Here is a 7,258-nt window from a genome sequence, read left to right as displayed (position 1 = left end):
TGGTCTCGGCGCGCGGTGGACGAACTGCTTTGCCGAGTGGGGGCCCTCGAAGGTGTGGGGTGAAGGGACGGGCCGGACCCAGGGTGCAAAGCTTCACCCCCAGGGTCCTGCCCGCGTAGGCCCGGGTGCCAGACGCCTGGGGAGGCTTCAGGTCTGCTTTGTTTCAGTGGTGGGGACTGAGGAGGCCCCAGGAGTCAGCCCGACAGGGTTGGGTTTACAAGCCACCGAGGTTCTGGGTCAGGTTTGAATGGGGAGGAGGGAGTGTGAGGTCCAAGTTGATTTCGGTGGCGGGGTTGAAAGGTTGCTTCCAGCTGATGCTTAAGGTCCCCGGAGGAGCTCTGGTCATCTCACTCCCAGAGATGACCTCCCTTCTTATTAACTAAGGGTCCACAGCTAGAAAGCCAGGACACATTTCACCAGCTTGTTGTGTGACCCCAGCCGGTGTCGTTCCTGTACTCGGCCTCCAGCTCTTTCCCCTTCAGCACAGCGTAACCCAGGAGAGGATCAAACCCTGGAAGTTTAGTAGTTCCCTCCAGGTCCATCTGCCGCTGAAGCTGGGAGGATAGGTATAAGGTCAAGCTCTGACTCGCTGTACCTGAATGTCCTCCAATGTCTAATGACCTTAGACAATGTGACTTCCTCCTCTGGGCCCCAAATCCTCCTCCTGAAAGTAAGTGGTTTGGAGTAAAATCAAATTGGTCTGTGAGCTACCAGGTGATTTTAATCTGCCATTGCCAAGACTCCACCCCCCAGTCTTGGTCTATAGATAAAAGGCTGGGACTCCACTTCCATTTAAGTTTGAGGAACCTAAGCCTGGAACATGGGCCGGTCATCCACACAGGCTGTTGATGAGATTCCTGGGGGTGGGGGCAGGGCTGGTGGCCAGACTGAATTCACCACTAGGAAATCACATTCCAGGTCCTGAACACTTCCGGAACCGGCTGGCTCCAGCTGCCTCCAGCATCCTTGTGGGATGTGGTTCCTCCCCTATCCAAGCCAGATTGCGCCTTGGTACACGCTGCAGCAGAGGCGTAGCTTGATGGAGGGTGGTTTGGGCACCCAGCACCGCAGTTTATTCGCTGACTGTGACTTCTTCAAAAGAGACAAGGGGATACTCATTCAGGTACATACTCATGAGGACATTCAGGTACTCTTGTTTAAGGGTGCCTCCCAGACCTGGGATACCCAACGGGCTAATTCCTTAGCTGGAGTAAGGCTTGGGGTTGGGGTGGGGGGTGGGGAGCAGTCAAAGCACCTTTGTGTATGGGCTTTCACTGAAAGTCAAGTGTTAGTCACTCAGTCCTGTCTGACTCTTTGCAACCCCATGGACTGTAGCCCACTAGGACAGAATTCCTTTGTCCATGGAATTCTCCAGGCAAGAACATTGGAGTGGGCTGCCATTCCTTTCTCCAGGGGATCTTCCCAATCCAGGAATCAAACCCAGGTCTCCTGCACTGCAGATGGATTCTTTGCCATCTGAGGCACCAGGGAAGCCCCCTTTTCTTTCTACTTTTTTTTTTTTCATTGACAGGGTGTTCATGATGAATCCCCATTTCACAGCCGATGACAGTGAGGTTCAGGGAGGTGAAGTGACGTGCCCCCAAGCCATCCAGTAAATAAAGGAAGAGTTCTTTCACAATCCCACGGGCCTGCTCCTTGGAAATGTTAGCTGATGAAGTGATGATGGGTGAGAGTCAGCCTCGCGGCTGGGAAAGGGCAAAGGGGCCGGGTGCCCTCTTTGGCCCACCAGGCCACGTGTCCATGGGAGAAGCAGCCTGGCTCAGAGCCCAAGACCAGGACATCAGGGGACGGCTTCATGTCAGCCCAGCAGAGGTCCCCCCACCCACCCAAGGGGCAGTGACTTCCTCTGGGTAAAACTGTAGCAGAGGTGACGTCACCCAGCGAGTGCTAAGCTCAGGCACATTTGCTCTCTTCATTTCCATCCCCTAGAGAACAAGGTATCCTCTGGCCCCTCCACACCTTCTCCTCAGCCCGAGGGGAGGAGCTGTGGAAAACCCACCGTGTGCCCATGCTGGGCATGCCTTTTCTTATTTCATTCTCAGCTGGGCAGTGGATATGCTCATCGCATTTTACAGAGGAGAAAACCAAGGCTTAGACCTGCCCAAGGTTACAGAGCTGCTAAGAAGCAAGTCTTGGGTCATGGCGTGGTCTGGCCGACCCCAAGCCTGGGCTCCTTCCTGGAGCCCTGAGAGTTGCTGCCCATCCCACTGGGTACTCAGTCCAGGCCAACCCCTTCTAATTTAGCCTTGTCCCACTTTGGCGCAGTGATAAAGCATCGTCCAGCCACTGCAGGAGATGCAGGAGACATGGGTTCGATCCCTGGGTCGGGAAGATCCCCTGGAGAAGGAAATGGCAACCCACTCCAGTATTCTTGCCTGGAGAATTTCCGTGGACAGAGGAAACGGGTAGGCTGCAGTCCGTGGGGCCACGTGTAGTCAGACACAACTGAGCATGCACACTCGGTGATACTCACTTTGGGTCTTATTTCCCCCTTGGAGGGGCTGTCCACCCTCCCAGCTTTGGCTTCCCACAACTCTGACGTGACTGTGTCTCCTACAGTTCTGACTTTCGTACTGATAGGTCAACTTCTGAGAAACTCTTTAGATCGTAGCAAGTCACCCAGTTGGTTACCCTGCCACTCACACACCCACACACACATGCATGTACATACATGGAGACCCAGATGTAACATGCTAACCCTGCCACGGACACACAAATGTGTACATATATGGACAGTCCTACATATACAGGCATGCATTTAACAACCACACACAAACCCATATAGACCTGCACACACAGAGAGATGCACAGAGACATACAGAGAAACACACTTAGACACACAAATGCCCACAGACACACACAGACATATACCTGTACCTACCATACAGATATTTGTGCATGCAAACACATAGAGACAAGCCTACACCCTCTTGGTGGGGGTGATTTTCCATGGAGAAGGCAGCTCCAGCCTCTCTGAAGTTCTGAGGTTCTCCCCCTGCCCCAGTTTGCTAGGTCCAAGCCCGTTCCCACACTACCTTTTGGCCTTGCCACATTTCCTCTGGGAAGGGACACGTTTGTTTAGGGTCTCTGTTTCCTAGGAGCTTCTCTTGTGGCTCAGATGGTAAAGAATGCCGGAGACCCAGGTTCCATTCCTGGGTCTGGAAGATCCCCTGGAGAAGGAAATGGCAACCTACTCTAGTATTCTTGCCTGGAGAATTTTCATGAACAGAGGAGCCTGGTGAATTGTGGTCGGTGGGGCCGCAAAGAGTCGGACATGACTGAGTGGCTAACACACTTCCTATGAGGTCATTGGCTCCTGCAAGGCAGTGCTGGTGTCTGCTTTGCTTATTTCTGGGTCTCCAGACCTAAAACTGCTTAACACGTGGAAGCGGTGCAAGAAACATTTGCTGAATGAGTGACCAAATAAGTGAATGAATGACATGCCCCCTCCAGAAGCCCTTACCTGATCCTTTCAGGCTGTGTGTGCCCGGCCCTGGACCAGTAGCTGCAGTTCACTTGGAATCGACTAAAGACAGTTCCTCCTCTCTCTTCTGAGGAACTGAGGCCTGGGGGAGGGCAGGTATCTTGCCTGAGGACTTGTCTCTTCAGGAGAAGCCTCCAGGCTGCTGTATGGTCTGAACGTTTGTGTCCCCTTAAAATCCATGTTGAAACTTAACTCCCAAAGTGATGGTATTAGGAGGTGGAAACTCTGGGAGCTGCTTAGGTTGTAAGGATCGGGTTCTCTTGAATGGGATCGGTGCTGTCATAAAAGATACCCCATAAATTATATCTCAATAAAGTTAAAAAAAAAAAAAAGAAAAGAAAGAGACTCTCTCCTCCACATCTGCGACCCGGAAGAAGGTCCTCATCGGAGCATGCTGGCACCTGGATTTCAGACTTCCAGCCTCTAGGACTGGGAGAAAGAAATGTCTGTTGTTTACAAGGAACCCAGCCTGGAATTTTGTTACAGTAGCCTGAATGGACTATGTTTGGCCCTCCCAGCCCTCGCACCCTGCTCTCCAGCCACCCTGGGTGACTCTCTTCCCCAAGGGCTCTGGGGCTCTCTGGCCTCTGGGTCTTCACTGCCTCTGAACCCCTGCCTTGAGCCAAAAACGTCCCCCATCCCCCGACTCCAGGGCAATGCCTTCTGCCCAGGACCAGTGGGACTCTCCCAGCATGTCTGCCCACTGATCTTTCCTGTCTGCAGGACCTTCTTGAAATACAGACCAGATAAGGTCACTTGACGCCCTCCAAAGTCTTCCTGCACTCTTGGGGTCAAGCCTGGGAGAGGGGCTTATATGAGTCCTGCCTACAACCCCCCCCACCCCAGTCCACCTCTCCCCAGCCCCACCCCGCACACCTCCACCCCACTGTCCACCTACCCAGGTCTGGGGTAACCCTTCTGGCCTTGCCTCAGAGACTTCTCACACTCATGCCCTGCCCTCTGCCTGGAATCACTTTCTTCTCCAAGAACCTTCCCTTTGGCCCTCTCCCTTCTGAGTGGGTGTCACTCACATCATTCTATAGTTGGACGTGAGTTTGAGCAAGCTCCACGAATCAGTGTGGACAGGGAGGCCTGGCATGCTGCGGTCCACGGGGTCGCAGAGAGTCGGACACGACTGAGTGGCTGAACTGAACTGATTCAATGAACCTGTGATGTGGGCAAATTAGTTTACTCCTCCCCATTGATTCTTCAAACTGGAGATTATAGTATTTAGCTCCCGGGGTTGTTTGAGGCTGAAATGAGGGGCTGTTTAGAGCAGCACCTGGTGCAGTGAACGCTGATTCCCTGCCCCTCCTGGGGAGGACTTGGCCCTTTGGAGGAGCTTAAGGATGGGACCTGGGGGCCATCTGGGGGCAGGGCCAATTCTCCCCCGGCCTGGGCAGCAGCCAGGGCTGAGCCCACCAGAGCTGGTGACCCCTTCTACCCTGGAGACCACCTCGGGCCACTGAGACCCTACCGTCTGGGGTGACAGACCACCAAGTCCCTGAGCCAGGGGTACCTGTCCTAGACTTGGATGTCAGGCTAGGGGGTGGGGGTAGGGGGCTGGGTGTTGGAGGGTCTGTGGCTGAGCACAGAGCCCCGGCATTGGACCAGGCTGCTGCAGAGAAATCCGGAGGGCAGTGAAGCCCACTGGTGCCAGCTGGTGGGGCCTCCTCTGCCTCCTAAGAGGCCCTTTCTCCTGGGCCTCTCTCACCCCAGGCCCAGACAGGGGGTGTTTGTTGCTGGAGAGTGAGTCGCTGCTGACCTGCCTGTACCTGTCTCCCTGAGCTGCGTGGTAGGTGCGGCAGTACCCTCCTCTCACCACTAGGTGGGGATCTAGAGTCATCCCGGCTTGGAGTCGGACCTGGAACGTCGTCCCTTCAGCTCCAGGCCGATTTCAGGACAGGGGTTTCCAGCCGACCTCTAGGGTGGGGGTCCGGGCCTGCCCTCTGTGCCGCCGTCCTGATTTCTGGCTAGTCCTGCTGCCAGGCGATGACTCTGAGGGACGTGAATACGAGCAAGGACCTTGTGCAGCCACAGAGACCTGAGCTGAATTCCCAGCCGCACCTCTAGCTCTGTGGCTTTAACCCTTTGAGCCTCAAGTGTCGGGGTCTCTGACATAGACTCGTCTGCGGATCCTGCAAAGGACGGGAGGAAACGGGGCCACCCTGACGGCGTGCACGGTGACCTCGGGGCTTGCTAAGTTGCTTCAGTTGTGTCTGAGTCTCTGCGGCCTCGTGTCCTTGCACTTCAACCTCCAAACACCCAGGGTTGTCCAGCCCGCACCCCCTCCCCATCTTTCTGGACAGTGCCTTGTTTTCCAAGCCCTTCCCGCTTTTCCAGATCACTGGTGGAAACTTATTTTTCCCAGGGCTCCCCTGCTGGCAGCTCCCATCAGCACCCGGGGAGCAGACCTGGGCCCCAGGGCGTCGGTTCAGATGTTCAGAATTTCCTGGCCCCCTCACACAAAGGCATGGTCTCCTCTCACTGCATCAAGCCCCGGGCCAGGGCCAAGGGCTCATTTCCCTTTCCCCCCCAATGATGGGCAGGAAAACTGCGGTTCAGAGGGCCCAGCGCAGGTTCCACAAGGGGGAGGAAGTGAAGGATTATTCCAGTGAAGCAGGTCGTGGAGCTTGGGAGGGCTCCTTTCACATCAGGGGTCTTTTCCTGGAGTCAGGTGGCCCTTCTTCCCCAGAGCTCCTCCGTTTGTCCTGGAGTGGGAGGGACTGAGTGAGAATCCTCAGCTGTGGAGCAATCTGAACTAACCAGGCCCACAGAGAGCTGTGGTCGCTGGTTCTCACCATTTGAGGATCCAGAGGTCTCTCCCCACAGGGAAAAGACGGGGGCCGCAACGGGGTTAATTAGTCTCGCTTTTATGTCGCTTCAAGTACACACTGAGGGCTTTCTTAAAATAATTTCATTTATTTATTTTTGACCGTGCTGGATCGCCATTGCTGCGGGGGCTGTTCTCTGGCTGCACTGAGTAGGAGCTGCTCTCTGGTTGCGGGGTGCGGGCTTCGCACTGCAGCGGCTTCTCTGGTTGCGGAGCGCGGGTTCTAGGGTGCGTGAGCACAGGCTCAGTAGTTGCGGCCCAAGGGCTCAGCTGCTCCTTGGAATGTGGGATCTTCCTGGACCCCGGAACGAACCTGCGTCTCCTGCATTGGCAGGCGGGTTCTTTACCACTGAGCCAGCCCCCTGAGCCCCTGAGCAACTTCTACACTGCTGTGTTCCAGACGTCCTTCTCCCTCTCTCAGGGGCACTGGTCTCTTTATTTCTTAATGTCTTTAAAAAAATTTGAGATTAAAATGTGCATGCTATAAAATTTATCCTTTTAAAGTATATGATTCAGTGGTTTTAGTACATTCACAAGGTTGTGCCATCATCACCACTATCCAAATCCAGAACATTTTCTTCAACCCCAGAACAAATCCTGACCCATTAGCCGTCATTACCCCTGACCCCAGCCCTTGGCACCCACTGAGCTCCTTTGTGTCCCTATGGATTTGCTTAGTCTGGACATTTTATGTAAATGTAATCATACAACATTTGTTTTTCAGTGACTTAGTTTCTTTTACTTATAATATTTTCAAGGCTTATCCATGTTGTCCTTTGCAGGGATCAGCACTTTTATTCCTTTTTAAGTCTGAATAATATTCCATTGCATGGATATACCACATTTTCTTTATCCATTCATCCATTGATAGACATTTGGGTTGCTTCCACTTGTTGGCTATTATGAATAATACTGCTGTG

The sequence above is a fragment of the Capra hircus genome, chromosome 19 (assembly GCF_001704415.2).
Source record: "Capra hircus breed San Clemente chromosome 19, ASM170441v1, whole genome shotgun sequence".
Taxonomy (NCBI): Eukaryota; Metazoa; Chordata; class Mammalia; order Artiodactyla; family Bovidae; genus Capra; species Capra hircus.
This window is presented reverse-complemented; position numbering follows the sequence as displayed.